This window comes from Mesocricetus auratus, unplaced genomic scaffold, assembly GCF_017639785.1.
Source record: "Mesocricetus auratus isolate SY011 unplaced genomic scaffold, BCM_Maur_2.0 Super-Scaffold_100006, whole genome shotgun sequence".
Lineage (NCBI taxonomy): Eukaryota > Metazoa > Chordata > Mammalia > Rodentia > Cricetidae > Mesocricetus > Mesocricetus auratus.
Window position 1 is genome coordinate 51,540,521 of NW_024429190.1, and position 20,363 is coordinate 51,560,883.

Below are 20,363 nucleotides of genomic sequence, written 5' to 3' on the forward strand. Positions count from 1 at the left end.
GTCAGTCATGTGGCATTTCCTACCCTTCATTGCCTTAATTACTTATTGTTTACAGCAGGATCCTTCGGGGAACAAATCTCCCCATTTCTTCTAACTTCATCGCAAGTACTGATGCTTCCTTCAGCCCTGAGTACCACACAAAATCAACCTGGACCAGAAGCACTTGAGTTAGGAAGCAATGCAGCTGTCAATGCCTGCAGACACACCAGGCTGTCCACTAATCAGAGGGATGCAGGTGTGGTCACTGCAGACACACCAGGCTGTCCACTAATCAGAGGGATGCAGGTGTGGTCACTGCAAACACACCAGGCTGTCCACTACATCACAGGGATGCAGGTGTGGTCACTGCAGACACACCAGGCTGTCCACTACATCAGGGGGATGCAGGTGTGGTCACTGCAGACTCACCAGGCTGTCCACTAATCAGAGGGATGCAGGTGTGGTCACTGCAGACACACCAGGCTGTCCACTGCATCAGGGGGATGCAGGTGTGGTCACTGCAGACACACCAGGCTGTCCACTGCATCAGGGGGATGCAGGTGTGGTCACTGCAGACACACCAGGCTGCCCACTAATCAGAGGGATGCAGGTGTGGTCACTGCAGACACACCAGGCTGTCCACTACATCAGGGGGATGCAGGTGTGGTCACTGCAGACACACCAGGCTGTCCACTACATCAGGGGGATGCAGGTGTGGTCACTGCAGACTCACCAGGCTGTCCACTAATCAGAGGGATGCAGGTGTGGTCACTGCAGACACACCAGGCTGCCCACTGCATCAGGGGGATGCAGGTGTGATCACTGCAGACATGCCAGGCTGTCCACTACATCACAGGGATGCAGATGTGGTCACTGCAGACTCACCAGGCTGTCCACTATATCACAGGGATGCAGGTGTGGTCACTGCAGACACACCAGGCTGTCCACTGCATCAGGGGGATGCAGGTGTGGTCACTGCAGACACACCAGGCTGCCCACTAATCAGAGGGATGCAGGTGTGGTCACTGCAGACACACCAGGCTGTCCACTACATCACAGGGATGCAGGTGTGGTCACTGCAGACTCACCAGGCTGTCCACTAATCACAGGGATGCAGGTGTGGTCACTGCAGATACACCAGGCTGTCCACTAATCAGAGGGATGCAGGTGTGGTCACTGCAGACACACCAGGCTGTCCACTACATCAGGGGGATGCAGGTGTGGTCATTGAAAGCAGGACAGGCAAAGGTTTCTCCAAATAAGACAGCTCTGTGAGAACCAATACAGCACGAAATAGACGGGGTACAGAGCTGCAGGGAATGGGATGCTAGCGCCCAAGAGAGCAAAGACAGAGGGCACCCCAACCCCTCTGCAAAGGAAAATTTAATTGTTTGGAGCAGTTTGTAGGAAGAAAATAATTTCAGGCTGAGTCCCAAGTGTGCACACAGAGCCAAATCAGTTTTCAATGGCTACGCTAAGAAATCACCTTGGAACTAGTTGGTATCTTTAAACAACAGAAACAAATCTCACGACTCTGTGGTCAGAGTCCCATTGATTAAACTCAGGATGCCCAGGGAGATGTGTTCCTAGAAGCTCTGAGAACCCACTTTTCAGCCTTCAACGATGACAGAGTGTCATGGGAATTTCTTGGCTCACAATCCCCTCCATTTTTTATTGGGGTTTGCGCACTTGCTCTTGCAGAGGATCCAGATTCAATTCACAGAGCCCAGACAGCAGCTACAGGTAGTCTGCGCCTCCAGTTCCAGAGAATCTGACACCCTCCTCCTGGCTTCAGCAGACACTGTATGCACCAAATGCACAGACATGCAGGCAGGCAAAGTGCCCATACACTAGAATAAAAGTAAATAAGATCTTTAAAAATAAAATAAGATGGAACATTACAAACTATACCCATGTTCCTAGCATCCTGTCATACTGAACTAAATTCATGCATGCAGATCACCAAGAAATAAGATAACATAACAAAAGAACAAAACAATAGAACAACTTCTGAGAAGTTGAAATGTTACAGTAAAAGCCATTTAAGCAACAAAAAGGACAAATTTGTGTTTTACAATCTAAGATATGGTACTGAAGACAGCAAAGACAGCTCAGCAGGTGAAGGCGCTTGCCACCAGGCCTGACAACCTGGCTTCAATCCCCAGGACCTACATGGTAGAAGGACAGAACCAACTCCCACAGGTTGTCCTCTGACTTCCACATACGTGACAACACACACACACACACACACACACACACACACACACACACACACCACTAAGTGTAAAACAAAAACACAACATGAGGCTCTGTTGAAGTGAACTACATACTGTTACTCACCCTTTCATCAACTTTTAGACAGCTCTCAAACAAACAAACCAACACCACTGTACACCTCTTCAGTTAGGGTGTCCTGAGGTAGACATCTGTGTGGCAATGGCTGGCATCTAAATGGAGGCAGCTGGTGAGAATCCTCTGTCCATATCTGGAAGGTGCTGGGTTCCTTCAAAAAGGGTCATTACTCTAAGTAACCTCCAAAGACAGAGCAATGGACTGGGGAGCAGCTCAGGCGGAAGATGCTTGCCTACCCTGGGTTTGATCCCCAGCGCCGCTCCCCGCTGGGCAAAAGATGAAGAGAAAGCTAAGAAACTGCAGTCAGTGGGGAAAGACGGGTACTCTCAAAAAATAACACGTGCATCTTCTGCCTTCACAGCCAGTACACACACAACAGAGGCTATGTCAGAAGAGGCGACTAGTAACATCTGTGAACCCAGTGACGGGCAGGCCCCATGCCCAGGTGGCCAACACAAAGTGGAACCATCGGTGTTTCTGAAGAACCTTTGTCTCATATTGTTCTGTTTAGGCATTTTTAACCTTCCTGGTCTTTTGGGTGTACATTATGGTTTCCAATTTTGTGTCTTTATGGTTGGTGTGTTTCCCACGACTTTTTGTTCTTGTTGTTGCCTAGATATTTTCTAACACGAAGAGACAAAGACCACAGAGTTCAATGGGTGGGAAGGATCTAGGAGGACATAAAGGACAGGAAACTGGGATCAGAATATATTATATTTTTAAAAATTATTTTCAGCTGGTGGGGCACGCCTTTAATCCCAGTACTCAGGAGGAAGAGGCAGGTAGATCTCTGTGAGTTCCAGGCCAGCCTGATCTACAGAACAAGTTCCAGGACAGTAAGGGCTGTTACACTGAGAAACCCTGTCTCGAGAGAAAAAAAATACATATTTTTTTCAAAAAGAAAAAAGTGTCATCATCTGTGGACCATAGTGATCCGTCACCCAAATGGTACTAAGGGCTGCCCAGATCATCCCAACATGGACGGCAAGGCAAATTCATCAAGGTCTAGCTTTGAAACTGAGTTCTGAACCACATATGCCACACATGCAGCAGGATTAGACCTCCCGGAAGAACTGACTGCCCTGTAAGGCCAGCCTGGAGAATGTGAGGCTTATACCGTTTGCTTGGTAGAAAGAAGGATTGCCAACGTGAGTCCAATGATTTTCCTAAGCAAAACGTCTTTCCCCATTATTCTCTGTGCTCAGGCAAGAGAAGCATTTAGTTTCAATTTTAGAACACATCTTTACCTGGACACACACACACACACACACACACACACACACACACACACACATACACACACACTCCACCATAAGTAGTCACATGATCTACTTCTACAGTTTAAACACATGGGAAAAGAGCAGAATACAGAGTTATTAAAATGTTACTTTTCATGAAGAAAAAATGTACAGAACAGCCAAACATATAAAGGCACAATATAGAGATCAGGGTCGCCTAGGACTGGGGGGCCAGAATCATGATGGGACTCCAGAAAGTTGTCAACTTACTGTGGTAATGTTGTACAAATCTGGGGGATACACAAATTTTAAATGGGTGAATGTGGCATGGGAATTAAATTTCAATAAAGCTGTTGCTTAAATTTTGTAACTCCTGAGTCAGAGACATAGTCAGTAAGCAAAGGTGTTTGCCACCACGCCTGACAATACTGCAGACCCATGTGGCAGAGGAATAGAACATGCTCCTACATGTCCTCTGACTCCCATATATGCACATAGTAAATAAACACTAACTGCAGAAAATGTTTTGAAATTTTCTGTAACTCCACACAGTTTTTTCTTTTCTAGATTTAGCTTTATTTTCTGTGTTTGAGTGTTTTGCTTGCATGAATGTCGGCACCACTTGCATGCAGTGCCTACTGAGGCCAGAAGAGGGCGTCAGATCCCCTGGAACTGGAGTTACAGATGGCGTGAGCCACCATGAGGGTGCTGGGAACCAAACCTGGTTCCTCTTCAAGAGCAGCAAATGCTCTTAAGCACCTCACACATTTTGACTAATCAAAATTGCTACCTTATAGTCAAGTTCTAGAGGACCTACCCTCAGTCAGACGGTCCCCAGGACAGGTTGACCCCAGATTTCAGACTTTCATGGTTCCCTTGTTTCTGAACAATTCGAATCTTTTCCATATGGCCACAAAGGTTAAGGGGAGCTGGTAAGGAAAGCCCCTGTGTAAAGTCAAACACTTCACAATGAACTGTTTTGTTTTTGAGACAGTGTTTCTCAGTGTTACAACTCTGTGTGTCCTGGAACTCACTTTGCAGACCAGGCTGGCCTCAGACTCAGAGATCTGCCTGCCTCTGCCTCCGGAGTGCTGGCTGTGTCCCACCACTACTTCATAATGAATTTCTAGCACAAGTATTTTTCAAAATTATCTTCACAGGAAAAAAAGTTCAAAAATAGTGACAAAAGCACTGATTCATGTTAGTGTCTCAACTTAAAAAGAACTGTGCTGCTACCCCATATTGTTTAGGGCTTGTTTAGATACAGTCACACAATGAATGGTATTCTCTGAATGAATGGAAAGACACGTCTATGGAGAATTTAAGAAAAATCCTACCCACAGGAAACAGCATTGTTTGAAATCTCACCAAACAAGTCCAAGGCTCTCAGTTTAATTCAACAAGCACCACAGAGCTGAGCCCACCTGCCAGGAAGGCCAGATGGGGCTGCCAGGACACCCTGACAGTGGCCATTCAGAGTCATAACCAAATAGGTGACTAGCAGACTTAACCTAATCCTCAATGGCAGCCCCAGGCCTCCACAGCAGGCATAATTCCTCAAATTTACTAATGAATGGAGACTTTCCATGATGAGGCTCCCTCTCTGCTAGCAGCTGGGTTTTCTATTTTGGAATCTTAGTGAAAACTTCTCTGGAGTCACTTAAAGAAGCTCGTAGAACAATAGACTCACCTACTTCATCAGCCTACACCATGGCTCCCTGTCTGTAACAAGCAGCCTGAAGTTAAGAGCAAAATCCCTTCCACATGTGATTAGGAACAAATCTGCATTTTCTCTCTGGGATACTTCAAGAGTGAATTGTGAGCCACAAAGCAATTTTCTCAAGTTCTCTCTAGAGAGTACACGCATCAAGAAATTATGCTTAGCATGTACTCCAATAAATAAATAAATAAACAAGTTCTTTTATATTGAAAAAAAATTACAGGATAAAGGCAGGAAAAATATTCCAGCACACTGCAGTTGGTCAGGCTGTTATTTTAATTCCGTGTCCATATCCTGAATACAGACATACCAATGGCAACCTTCTATCCAAAGCAAAATAAAAAAGCCGAATTATAGAGCCTAGAGAATTCATAAGGATTACATAAATATTATTATTCTCCTTCACTCCCAACTTGCTATAATTTTCAAGGAAAATCATTTAAGACAGCCTTGAGGTTACAACAAAAATCAGAAAAACAGACAACAGCCCAATAACAAGGGTTGCAGTGTAGTGAGTGAGCAATGTTCCCGGACATTCTCTAAACATTTTTCTTATCAATGAGCATGTGGAACTTTAGTGATAAGGAAAACTGTTTCCTTTAAACTCACATCAATACTTCCCTCCAAATATAAGCAAGCATTCTTTATAGTTCCTGGTTTATAGAATATCAGTGGGCTAAACCGGGCGTCGGTGGCGCACACCTTTAATCCCAGCACTCGGGAGGCAGAGGCAGGCGGATCTCTGTGAGTTCGAGGCCAGCCTGGTCTACAAAGTGAGTTCCAGGACAGCCTCCAAAGCCACAGAGAAATCCTGTCTCGAAAAACAGAAACAAAAAAGAATATCAGTGGGCTAATAAAACTGCCTGGGTACTTTGGGCAGCTGTAAGCGTGTTGGGTTTCCAACTGCTGCCGACCTCCACAATCTAATGATGGAAATATACAGGCACCCATACTGAACTAACAGACGAGAATAAGGCTTGCTCTGTGAGAACACTTCACAGGCCCAGAAAGAAAGGGAAATCACTTCTGATGAAGGGGACGGGGTAGACTTGAAGATATGATGGGCCTGGGGTGGACAGCACCTACCCACCCTGTGGGGTGGCAGCTAAATTCACAGCTCAAGCTCTGATGCCCCCAAAATACTTCAGATATTCATAGCTAAAACACACATACATACCCAGTCCGCACCCAAAAATGTTCTACATAAAATACTTTAATACACACATTGAAGCATGCTAATGCCACAGGAACTCTCCAGAATCACCTGGGCTTGTTTCTTTACCCATGATTTCTGTTACTCTGGACGTGGTACTGCTCTGACACACCCCTGTCTGTCTCCCGTGGAGAGTACTTCTGATACTCTCCACTACATGTCTGAACAAGGCTGTCAGCTATTTCTACTTTATCTCCCCATCCTTAAACATGTAGGTACTCGGCAGACTCTGATGGCAGATCAAGCCATACGTGACTGACACTGAAGAAGGTACCTGTCCAACAGGTATTGTAAAATTAAATCACAATTTTAGGCACCAACAGGGAATAGACTAAGATAGTTTTGTCCAACAACAAACCACTTTTTGTTCACTAGTATAATCTTGTTCAAAAACAATCTCCCCCCACCCCACCCCCACCATGGGATAGGGAAAGGTATCGCTTTGGCTCTCCAGTGTTTGCCTAACATTAAAGGCCTGGGTTCAATCCCTCGTGCAGGAATTATTACTGACATTAACTACCTCAGCAGGTCTGAAGATGCTCAGTGGGAGCCCACATTTGCTTTGCTTGTGTCAGAGGCAAAAGTATCTTCCATAGCCTTTGTAAGACAGTATCTTTTTTTTCTGTCCAAAAGACCTAAAACAGCACATCTCCTGGGTATGCAGTTACACACCGGATCTGCACAGAAACAGTGAAGGTAGTGGACAATCCCAGCTCTCCAAAGAATTGCTTAAGCACAGTCTAAGACTCAAAATTATCTTAGAAATATGTATGCAGAACCCAGAAAACATACATACTGTCCAGAATAAAGCATAGGCATTTCTAAGATAATTCTTCCTCAACATTTTTTGTCTTAAAAAAAAGGTCTATTTTCTAAATATGCCACCAAATAAATATAAATGAGAAATTTTAAATTTGTTTTAAACACCTTCTTTTGATGAGCAAGAAATATTATGCCCAGATACCTGATATAATTAGCACAGATTTATAATAAGGTGGACCGATGATGGATATTATCAAAATGAAGGGTCAGTTATTTGTGACTTCATTTCCTAACCTCTGTAATAGAGCAAAAAAATCTCCCTCAAGCATCAGTGTGTGAAGTTGGAGTTTCCCAAATATACTTTCTGGTGTTGTTAGTGTTGACATCGGGAACTTTCAACATTCATTAAAAAGTTGTTAGACAGTAGCTTAATGGTAAACAAATCTTAAAATCTGCATTTCCTTGAAGAAGAATAAAAAATAGGCCAGGTGTCTCAACCAAATTCACTCTTGCAAACTGCCATGCAAAATACTGTAACACGGTTTAAGGAAACCAGGACGGGACGCCACTTCTAATAATAAGTAACAAAAATAAGACCAAAGAATAACACGCCGGATGCTACTTCCTTTATAAGGTTGCAACTTGCTGCCTCCAAGTACTCTACAAAGCATTGCTCAAGAAACTGTCAAAATGAAGGCTTATGAAAACATTCTTTTCTAAATAAGGACTCTAACAAGGGATGTGTTGTTTCTAGCTATGATTTTTGCTGCAAGTATTGACAAGTTCAACACCGGGATAATGTTCACAGTGCAAAGACCTCTTACTTGATTTACCAATAGAAAGAGTGCCTGCCTGCCTGCTCGTCGTTACAATGCCTGCATTCAGTAGGAGAGATCAACTTTATGGAAGGCACCTGCTAGGCGGAACAGCAGTTTACAGAACCAACTTTTTATTTCCATCAGAAGTTGTTCATTTTTTTCCCCAATCCTGCACACTCTGGCAACCTGTCTTGCTGTATTTTCCCTCTCCCCTCCCAAAAGAGCTTCTGGCGTAGAGTCCCTAGTTCAAAGGTTAAGGCAAATTTAGCTCTGTCTAGAGCGCTTGCCCCTCGGCCAGCTCCCCCACTCTTAAAACCACAGCCTGGGATTTAGTTGCTCCATATCCTCGAAAGTCCACAAGAAAAGCAATTGTAGACAGCGAGGAACAAAGCTGGAACGGTAGGAAAGACCGACAGCATTCAGGCCCCAGGTTGCCCTAGGAATCAGACTCTCCAGACGCAAGAAATCAGGCTTGGCCCGGAGAACCTGCCGCCCGGAAGCAACAACTCCCATCAAAAGCAAAGAAAAGTTGCACAGCAGAGCTCGGCCCCGCGAGCAGCCTGCGCCGGTGCCTGCTTGCGAACGGGGGCCCGGGATGCGCAGGCCCGGCCGCGGGCGGTGGTTGTGGAGTCTGCCGGGCCGACCGTGGCTCCGGAAGGCGCGGGTCCGGGGATGCGCCGTCGCTTCGGGCGAAGCGGGCTCTGCGCCCAAGTCCGCACCCCTCCCAGCACCGCGGGCAGTGGGCGGAGGGACGCGGCCAAGGGCCGCGGACAATGCCCGGCCGGGCCGGCAACCCCGGCGTGCAGCGCGGGCCCGCCGCCTTTCCTCCCGAGGCCGCCTGCCGGCGCGCTCAGCCCGATAGGGTGCGCGACACTGCAGCAGCGTCTGCCGCCACCTCCCCGCCTCCCGATTCCCCGCCGGGCGGTTCCCGGCCTCGGTGAACCCACGGCGTGCGAACCGGGCAGGAGCCCGGAGAAGCGCAGGACGCGCGCTTAGGGCAACCGGGCGCGCGGGAAGAAAGGAGCGCGCGTGGAGACGGCGGCGCGCGTCCAGGGCAGCCGGGCACGCGGGCAGAGCCGGGCACGGGCCGGGAAGGAGGCGCGCAGCAGAGCGGGGCGCGCGGTGCTCCCCACGGGTCCGCCGCAGCTCCGACGGGCTTTCGGTTGACCCCGGCTCTGCGCCGCGCCCGCGTCCGTTAGGAGCCTCCCCAGCCGGCGCCGCAGCCGCCCACCTCAGTCCGCCTCCCTTGCGGCTCGCAGCAAGAAGGGCAGCCGGGCCAGAGGCAGGGCCAGGGCCCCAGGATCCCACGGCCGATGGTCGGCCGGCATCCCGGCGCCTGCCCCCGCGCTGGAAGAGAAAGTGAAATGAAGCGCCTTTCCCCAGGCAGCACCTACCAGGTCTCCAGTCCCGTGCAGCTGCCTCGCTCCTCCAGCGCCGCCGGTCCCCGCCCTCGGGCCCCAGGCTTCGTTCTCTTTGACAATGGCGCGTCCCCTTTAAGGAATAATCCGATCGGGACCGATCCGTGGTTAAACCTCCCTCCGACTCTGATTTTAACCGGATTTCTGTCTCTCCCAGAGCCCGACGGGCGCCCGGCGGTGCTGCGAGCTCTGCCCACCCCTTCCCTGCCCCGCCCACCCCCTCGCCTTCCTGATTGGCGAGGGACACTACACCAGGAACAGTGGTCCTCGCCCTCCACTGGCCGGCCCCCCCCGCCGCTCAGAGTTTCCCCACCTTCGCCCCGCCCCCCTCCCCGGGTTGGCCCTACCTCTAATCACTCTCTGTCCTCGCCTCCAACGTTGCTCTGGAGAACTGGCAGTCAAGGCTCACCCTCCCGCCTCCGGAAAGCGAACTTTATTTTTATTGGTAGAAAGACATCTTCCTGTGTCCCTGATTGGGCAAGAAAGGGCAAGTCTGCACGCCCCTTACCTATTATCACTCTCCCTGGACGGCTGAGAGAAAGACAGCCCTAAAGTCTTCCCTACTTTGGCTTCCTCTTAAGCGCCTCTCCCTTTAAATGTTGGTAGGGGTCGAGTCCAAACAGCCTATACTGAGGAAAGCGGGAAAGGGGGACAGGAAGGATGCAAAAAAGGAGTACATCGCATTAGCTGTGGGATCCTGAGAGCCCAATCCTGCTGTCTCCTGAACAGAGTGAGAACGTCTGAAATCCTAGTACTGGCTCCTGAGAATTAATCAAGTTTGCACTTCCTGTCCACTCTGCTCACACCCTTCAATCTCTGGCTTTAAGCCGGAAGAGTTTATAAAGGTGTCTGAAAACCTTGAGGTTTCCTTATTTGTCTTGCAGTCCAGCATTCAGAAAAGCGTCAAGTCCTTCCCCAAAGAAGTTCCGTTTAGGTCACGTCCTGTGTGTCGTACCGGCGTTTGCGCGGGAGTTACGTTAATTTTTGCAAAGACTTGTCCTCTCTGGTGATATCTCAAAGTCCCTCTTTCTACAAATGCAGATACCAGTAGGCTACTCCTTGAAGAACAGAGGCACCTTTCAGGGAAAATCACCCCTACCCAAAGGAAGAGGGAGAAGTCTGTCAAGGAAAGATGGCCTTGTGGCAGACCCTGCTCATTAAAGGAGAGGGATCCTGCGACAGCCTCGGTCCCCAGCCCAGATTCAAGAAGCAAAGGATTTTTTTTTTTTTTCAGAAAAACTGAGTGGGGTTATGGCTTCGGGCCCCGCCCGGAATGGAAAGAAACGATTTGGCGTTGTCTCCGTCTTTGAGATACTCTGGGCATCAGGGCATCCGCAAGGTTTCAGCGATCCCCCCAATGTAATCCTGTAGTGCCAAGAAAGTGGCTGTGCTCAGTGGCACCCTAGAAGCCAGTCACTCCAGCTCAAAAAGAGGGAAATCAGGGCAGTTGACAGAAAAGGCTTTTTTCTGAGCTCAGAAGGGAGAGCCATTAATAGCAAGAAGCAATAAGAGAGGGTACACGATTGGGGTTTTCTGGTGGTTTTGAGTTTGTACATTTTTACAGTCGTGGAGATTGAATTCAGGGATTCATGCATGCAAGGTAAGTCCTCTACCAGTGAGCTAAAGTTTCAGCCCTCACTCTTGTCACAAGAGACAGGAAATTCGCTGGTTTATCAGGCCTTCACAAATGCAAATGCCTAATAAATACCTTTAACTAACCCCTCTGTTCACCCCATTGCTCTAAATACAGTCATTCCTCCTTTTCATATCTGCAAGGAAACTGTTTTGGGGGCCTGCAAGGACACCCCAAATCTTGTATAAAAACACAAACTGTTATAGCATGTGACATCCTCTCACATATTGTAAATAATCTCTGGAGGGATTCTCATACCTAATACAATATCAATGCTATGATAATCATTATTCTACTGAATCACTTAATGAATGATGACAAAACAAAATCTGTGCATGCTCAGTACAGACACAACTATGGTGGATTTATTACATAATACATGCCAGCAACAATTTAAATCCCCCACCCACCCCCCAATATTTTCCATCCAATGCTAACTAAATCTGAATGAAGCTAAGGAACCTGAAGTTACAGAACACTGTACACATGTGTACACGTACATGTGTGTAGTCAACTACATGTATGTGTGCTCATCCCTGTATGTGTAGGCAAATATATATTCCTTTTCAGGATCCTCACTTATTACTCATAAACTTCGGGTTTTGTGTTGGGTTTTTGTTTTGTTTTTCAGTGCTGGGATAGAATACAGGGCCTTGCACATGTTAAGCATACATTCTGCTCCTTAGTTATGCTCCCAGCTCTTGATCAACCCCAGGCTTTGAGACTGATTCTGGTTTCTAGTAGTCCACTGACTATAATAAGATGGTTTCTAGTAGTTCACTGAACTATACTAAGATGGTATCTAATAGTCCACCGAATGTACTAAGATGGTTTCTAGTGTTCCACTGGACTATTATAAGATGGCTTATAATAGTCCACTGAACTATACTAAGATAGTTTCTAGTAGTCCACAAACTATAAGATAGTTTCTAGTAGTCCACTGAACTATAAGACAATTCTATGTCAAGTGTATACACACCTGCATCTTTTGTTCCAATTTAGATGACATTTTCAGTTGTGTCTAGAGTACCTGCTTTAGGAGGTCCAGCTTAGTGTTGCTGTTTGTACCAGTATATGGGGCTCATGACCTCAGAGGACAGTCTATAACCACTTGGATCTCTTCCTTTTATTTAACTAACTGTACTAAGTTTACCACCTTTCACATAGTTCTTTTATTCTATAAGCATTCCGCATTTGTCCACCAGGCTTATTCACAGTTCAGTGCACACACATGGCATGGAGTCTGGTCAAGTGCTGGGATTATAGGCATGTGCCCCCATACCTGCCTAGGAAGAGTAGTTTTTAATGTTCAGTAACACAACTGGGTGGCTACAGTTGTCAGGACAAAAACAAAACAAAAATCAATTGAATACTTCAGAATATCTAATAGAATTTTTTATGTTCTCAACACAAAGAACGGCTATATATGTGAGGAGACATAAATGTGCCAATCCCCTTAGGTGGGTCCTAATATATTATAAACACAACTTAGCTGAAAAATAAGTTTAAAAATATTTAAATCTAAAATTAAAATACATGTTTTGAAAACAACACAAGAGCAAAACTTCTAGGAATATTCCCTAGATTTCTCAGAAAAGGTTTAAGTCCTCCACCTTCCATATTTAAATGTGTTTCCCTGTAAAACAGCTAACATTCACTGAGAGCATTGTTGAAACACAACACTCATCAGTTTAAAATACAGTTCAGTCTATTTTACATACAGAATAAGGCGGGACTGAACTTTGTAGAAGAATCCCCAGCTCCACCCTACTTATATACTGTAGGGATTTCTTTTTTTTTGTTTTGTTTTGTTTTTTGTTTTTCGAGACAGGGTTTCTCTGTATTGTTTAGGAGCCTGTCCTGGAACTCGCTTGGTAGACCAGGCTTGGTCTCGAACTCAGAGATCCGCCTGCCTCTGCCTTCCGAGTGCTGGGATTAAAGGCGTGCGCCACCACCGCCCGGCTTACTGTAGGGATTTCTTCGGGCACACACTGAATATTATCTAAGCACCTTGACAAACAAAGAAGTCCCCTCATAACCTGACTCCAGTCCACCTCTCTTTTCTTCCCTGATCACTCCTCACTTGACAGTCAAGCCTCAATGCCTTTAGCCATATGGTGCCCTCTGTGAGCCTCCCCTTCCCTCCATTCCTTCCTGGAGGACTCTCCCAGCCATCCATCACGCAGATGGCCCAGTAGTGGTGTTCTCTTTCCTCGTGAGGCCCTCCCTGGTTGCATCCCCTCCTTGATTTATTCTTTGTGCCACTGTCTTGCCGAGAATGTGCTATCCTGATGACAGGCATCCCACTGAAGACAGAGGCTAGACCTTTCCTTTCTGTCTCTTGCACTATCGTTGTTTTCTCTGGAAGAGCAAGGCCACACTCATGCCTTCACTTCCACACCATTTAACACGATGTCTGGCCTAACTGAAGGCTTCCAGTGAATGTGCAGAAAAGTGAAATGATGAACAAGAAAAGTCAGCCCACAAGTCAAACACCTTCTCAGCCTGAATACCATTTAAAGAGCATTACAATTTCATAATAGTTTGTTGTACATCTATCTTTTGTAGAGAGATTGGGTCGCAATGTGTTGTTAGCACGGCTATCCTCAAACTCTTGAGTTTACGCGATCTTCCTGCCTCACCTTGCTAGGTAGTTCATACTGCAGAAACATACCACCACACTCAGTTTGTAGGTCTCCCTTATCAACTACTCTAGGTCACTAGTTCCCACATACTTTTATTGGATATACTTGTAAAATACACAAAAACATTAGGGAACTGACATAAAACACACCAACACCAACTCTTGGTTTTGCAAACTGAAAGTATAACCAATAAATACATATAAAATGTCTGTTCCATTCTTCTCATTATTTCACATAAGAACCTTTTTTTTCTTATTTCTGAATTATGATTTCTCTGTGTCACCCTGTCTGTCCTGAAACTCACTCTGTAGACTAGAGATCTGCCTGCCTCTGCCTCCTGAGTGCTGGGATTAAAGTCATCCTAAGAGCAAAAATTAAGAAAGTTGTTACTTCAGAATCAACAAGTTTTGAATTGAATACTTTAATATTGTGAAGAACTTTCAGTTTCTTCTGAAACATTTTTTGTTTTGGGGTGTGTGTGTGTATGTGTGTGAGGGAGAGAGAGAGAGAGAAGACACCGCTTGGATCAATGGAACTGGAGTTACAGATGGTTATAAACTGTCATGTGGGTGCTGCAAACTGAACCCAGAAGCAGCCAGTGCTCCTAGCTGCTGAGCCATCTCTCTAACCCTGCTTCTGAGGTTTTTGCAGGTAACTCTTGAATTCCTTTTTCATCTATCCTTGCTTCATAGAGTTCTGTCTCTTCTCTGGGGAAGCCTTGCTGCTCTTATAAAACACTTCTCAGTCCTTAGGGGATTTCTTTGTTGTTTGTCAAAGAGGAAAACAAATATTTTAGTTCTCTTTTAAACAATGTTATAGAGGCAGCAAGATGGCTCAGTGGGTAGAAATCACTGCCATAAAAACCTGACAACCTTCAATCCCTAGAAGCCACATAAAAACAAAACAAGACAAAACAAAAACCATGATGTAGTGGCCAATCCCAGTATTGCTCAGGTGGAAACAGGCAGATATCCTGGAAGCTTGCAGGAATCTAAAGGATTCAGCAAGGCAAGAAAGACTTTGCCCTTTGCCTGAGCAAGGTATAAGGAGAGAACTCCCCAAAGCTGCCATCCTCTGATCTTCACATGTGTGTATACACACACACACACACACACACACACACACACACAGAGACAGAGACAGAGACAGAGAGACAGAGTTTAAATAAATAATGACTTACCCATATGGCATGTGTATTTCTCTTGAAATTTTAAACTTTTAATAACTTAGGTTAACTGGCCAATGCCTGTTTATCCTATGTGACAGGGTATGTATGACAGTGTATGTATGATAAAACAAACCACACGGAAGCATGTGGAGGAATGTTTGGGTGATACAAATACAAACCATCTTGCAATAGCACAAAGAAATTAGATATAAGTTCTTCATGATAGGGTAGCTTATAATGACTTAACCACCATGCAAGCAAAACTTCTAACATTCCGGAAAAGTCTGGAAACACTATATTCTAACCTGGATTAAATGATTGGTTTCTTATTCCATGGAGTACATGATTAATATAGATGAGACCATCTCCAATTACTAAAATAACATGTATTTTGTCCTGCTTCAGCTCCTATATTTTATGTTCTTTGTCTTACAATGTATTTAAATTTATTTTATGTGCATTGGTGTGAAGGTATCAGATTCCCTGGAACTGGAATTATAGACAGTTGTGAACTTCCAGGTGAGTGCTGGAAATTGAACCTCTAGAAGAATAGTCAATGTTCTTAACTGATGTACCATCTCTCCTAACTGCCCACCACCACATTTTCTTTTTCTTTTGTTTGGTTTTTCTTTTCTTTTTTTTTTGTTTTTTTGGTTTTTTTTTTTGTTTTGTTTTGTTTTGTTTTTCCGAGACAGGACAGCTTTGGAGCCTGTCCTAGAACTCACTCTGTAGACCAGGCTGGCCTCGAACTCACAGAGATCCACCTATCTCTGCCTCCCAAGTGCTGTGATTACAGGTATGTGCCAATACCTCCCGGCTCCCCATATATTTTCTTAAGATGTAAATTATGCATTTTCATGCCCTTTCCAAAGTCATACACATGGACTCCCAGTACACTGGAGGCAGGATGATGAGGTGTTCAAGGCTATCTTGACTACCTGGTAAGTTCTGGAACCAGCCTGGGCTACAAGAGACCCTACCTGAAACAAAATCAGCCAGAAAAGAAAAAAAACACATCTATTGCCCCAGCATGGTGGTGTATGCCTTTAATCTCAGCAATTGAGGGAGAAGCAGACAGATCTCTGAGTTCGAGGCCAGCCTGGACTATAGAGTGAGTTCCAGGATAGCCAGGGCTACAGAGAGAAACCCTATCTCAAAACATCAGCATCCCCCCCCAAAAAAAGACCCACATCTATAATGTGAGATGCCTTTACCAATAATAACTGTTTAGCCAAAGTATTTTATTGCTAGTTGTTAATATTTTGTGATTTTTTTCTTTCTCTTTTTTTCATCACTGAGAGATGTTCTAAAGAAAGTCATTGTGTGAAAATGCTAATAGAAAGAAGAAATAAACCACAGGTTCCTTATTAGCTTCCCAGCTAAATATCAGAGACTGAATACTGACAGAATCATTTAACTTGGAGAAGCAAGCAACATCATAGAGAGGACACCTGCCCAGTTCTGTCCCTTCTGTCTACCTTGACATGAAAGCACCCTTCAGTCCAGCATCCCAAAGCATATGCAGGAGGTGAGTTTTGGATTATTTTAATTAAATTACTTGAAAGGCTAAATGGTTTGTTTTCCTGTGACTAGTTTTGTTGCTGTTTATTTGTTTTGCTTTTTGGCAGGCAGAACTAAGGACCGAGCATCCTAACTCATGTACTCAAGGCAAATGCTGTACCACCGGCTCACATTCTGGGACCACCCACCACACCTTTGGTGGGAACAAGGTCTTCTGACGGGTTGATCAACTTGCTGTCCTTCCCCCTTCAAGTCCTGAAGTTATATGTCCCACACATGTTTCATTTGTCACTACATTGGTTACTAGTACTCACTTTGAAACCAACTTAAAATCTTGCAAGACTTTAAGGTGTTTTTTCAAGTATCCTGCTAGGCATGATTTTGCACCTGAGATAGAATACTTTAAAGAGGGCAGGAAGCAATATTCAGAAGCAACATTCAATATGATTCCAATGTATTAATCAAAGGAGACTCGCTAGGAAAATATAGGCATTTACTTAACGTTATTGCTACCGCATACCAGCTTTTTTATTTTTAATAGATTTCATGGATTGTTCAAAGAAGTAGGAAATATGCTGGGAGGGGGTAGTTACATGACCATAACACTGACCTCCTTTGTGTGTGTATGTGGTGGTGGTGGGAGCTGTCTGCTGATAGGGAAGAAGAAAAACAAAGGACAAAGGAAAAGCTCTTTTATTAATCCTACCAACTAAGCAAAGACAACAGAGCACATGTTTCAGCAACAGAAGCAGTTGACAACCGAGTGAAGCCACCTGCAAGAGACTTTTGAACACAGGCTGCCCAGAGATCCCAAATACTTTTGTCCTGCACAGGGATTGGCAGTCTCCCCTGTAAGATCAGAGTGTAAACACGTTGAGCTTTGTGGGCCGTACAGCCTCTGTTGCAGCTACACTCCGCTGCTGGGGCACAAATGAGGCCAAAACCAATACAGTAAACTGGGATGCAGGGTTTTGTTGTAATAAAAAATGTATCGATACTAAAATTAAATTTTCAAAGCCGGGCGGTGGTGGCGCATGCCTTTAATCCCAGCACTCGGGAGGCAGAGGCAGGAGGATCTCTGTGAGTTCAAGGCCGGGCTGGGCCGACAGCCTCCAAAACAATACAGAGAAACCCTGTCTCGTAAAAAAATTTTCATATGAAAATTTTTTAAAGATTTATTAATTTATTACATATACACCAGATTGAATTGTAGATGGTTGTGAGCCACCATGTGGTTGCTGGGAATTGAACTCAGGACCTCTGGAAGACCAGCCAGTGCTCTTAACCTCTGAGCCATCTCTCCAGCCCTCATATGAAAATTTTTATTCCATAGAATATTATTCTTTTGATTTCCCCCAGGAATTACAAAATGTTAAAAACCATTCCTATTCTTAGCATATCAGCCTTACAAACTCAGGTGATGGACTGGATTGGGCCCATGAACCATAGTACTGCTGTCCTTCACCTAACTAGTTCATTAAAAAAGCAAAACAAAAAAAACCCCAGTATTTTCTAATACTTTGGAGGTAGAGGCAGAAAGTCGAGGGGTCAAAGTCATTATTGGCCACATAACAAGCTCAAGGTCAGCCTGTGCTGCAGGAAGCCTGCCTCCAAGCAGACAAAACTAACAAAATTATCCGGTCTGGGGACTAAAGTGAAGCCTCAGCAGTTGCAAGCACTTCCAAAGGACCCAGGTTTATTTCCCAGCACCCACACTGGATGCCTCACAATTGTGTGTCATTCTAGCTCCAAAGATCCAAACGATCCAACATAGGCTGCACGCACGTGTACATACCCCACAAACACACATACATATGCACATGTACATACACTGAAATAAAAACACATTTCTTTTTAGACTTTTGTTTTGCTTAGTTGTGGTGGTCTGAATAAGAATAGGCCTCATAGGCTCTTACACTTGGATGCATGGTCATCAGGGAGTAGCACTACTTGAGAAGGTGTGGATTAGGAATTGGTGGGGTCTTGTTGGAGGAAGTGGGTCACTGTGAGTGGGTTTTGAGGCTTCAAAGCAGAAGCCAGGCCCAGTGTCTTTCTCTTCTTACTGCCTGTGGATCCAGATATAGAACTCTTAGCTACTTCTCCAGCACCACATCTTCCTTCGTGCTGTCACGCTCCCCGCCATGATGACAATGAACTAACCCTGTAACACTGTAAGCCAGACTCAATTAAATGTTTTCTTTTATAAGAGTTGTCATGGTCATGGTGTCTCTTCACCGCAATACAACAGTGACCAAGACAAGTATGGTTAGGGACAACTATAGTTGCGGGACTATCATGCCTAATAAGAGAAACACGAGTCCTGTCCTCAAGGGGCTTACAGTGCAATGGTCAGACAAATAGAATTATACACATAATAAATGGCTCTGGAGGGAAATAGAGGTCTAAACTCTGGATGTACTCTAGACCAGGAAGTCCGGAACAGTCTGTCTGGGGAAGGTATCTGACACAGGCTGAAGACTGAGGCCGCACTGACATGGTGAAGAGGAGGGAGCAGGAAGAAAATCTCTTAGGTGGGAAGTCCAGCACCCATGGATCTTGGTGACTCCAGAAGGCCTGTGTGCCCGGAAAATAGAACATGAAGGGAGGAAGGGCAAGCAGAGGAGTTGTGGCAACAGGTAAAAGAAACACATTCGGTGCCCAGAAGATCTTATTCAGAGCAGCAGAATGCCATTGAAAGCTTTAAGTCAAGGGTCAGATTTGCAGTGTTAAAGGTCACCAAACAGGCTGGATCTGGGAGATCTGTGGGGGATGGACAGGATCAAAACACACTGTACAAAATTTTCGGAGAATGCACCCCCACACACACACACAAGATCATGAGTTAGTGAGCAACAGAGGTAGTAGCTACAGAGGTCAAATCATCCCAAAGACATCTAGACCCTAGACTCTGCACTGTGATTAGCAGACCTAGATGTTACTATTTTACCTATACCAGATACTGTTCTTTTATTATTTATTTATTTTGTACATACATGAACCTGTGTGCCACAGTGCATATGACAACTTGCAGTTCTCTTGTTCAACCATGTAGATTCTCAGGACCAAACTCAGGCCATCGGCTTGATGGCAGGTGCTTCTCTGCCATCTTCTGGTTCCTCCCAGTGCTATTCTCAATGACTTACATACACCAACTCACTGACATTTCACATGACTCCTCAGAGGGCCATAGGACTGTCAGCTACTTTTGAAAGAATTAAAATCATATGGTCAACTTACCGAGGGAGGGAGGGGATAACTGCAAGATAAGAGTGAGGGAGAAGAGGGAGAAGAAAGTAACAGAGAAGCATTCTATAGGTCATACAATTTGGCTAGACCCTGGTGGGAAATTAAATTGTTTTCTGGGAATGAGGTCCAAATGCAGCCAGGCAGTTACCTTAGGCATCTGTAGAAGCTCTTTGGAGACAACTCATTACAACACAAATATACCCAATGCAATATTTAGTATGTATTTACCCTCTAAAGCTCCCTCTGTTTATCTAAGATTCAGACTTCACTGGGCATCCTGTGTTTTATCTGGCAACCTCAAAGAAGCAAACATCCCTTCACATAAATCACTGGGTGCCAGCTGGAGACACCTGGCCTCTTGAGAATCAGAAACGCAGGGTGACTAGAGTAAACAAGTCTAAAAAGACCGCTGGAAGAATCTAGAAACCACCAGCACAAAATGGAGGATGTATTTTCCACCTTTGCCTCCAGACTCCCTCTCTCCCTCCCTCAAGACTCTCTTCTCCGACTCTCCCACCTCACAGAAAACTAACACGCTTCCAGGCATAGAGTGAGTGGGGTGGGTTTCATGGGAGAGCTAGGAGTTGAACAGAGTTTGTCTCATCGGGTTCCATCTTCCAGACAGCTCAAAGTGTCTGACATACAATTGA

The 20,363-nt window shown here is 45.3% G+C and overlaps 1 protein-coding gene across 1 annotated transcript in view; it reads right to left on the reverse strand.

Moving 5' to 3' along the window:
* The window catches only part of Fryl (FRY like transcription coactivator), a 235,955-nt gene extending 226,248 nt beyond the window's left edge, over nucleotides 1-9,707 (reverse strand). Inside the window, exon 1 of the mRNA XM_040747185.1 lies at nucleotides 9,477-9,707. The gene's annotated coding sequence lies outside the window, so the exon portion shown is untranslated. The remainder of the gene's footprint in view (nucleotides 1-9,476) is intronic.
* Between the last annotated feature and the right edge of the window lie 10,656 nt (nucleotides 9,708-20,363).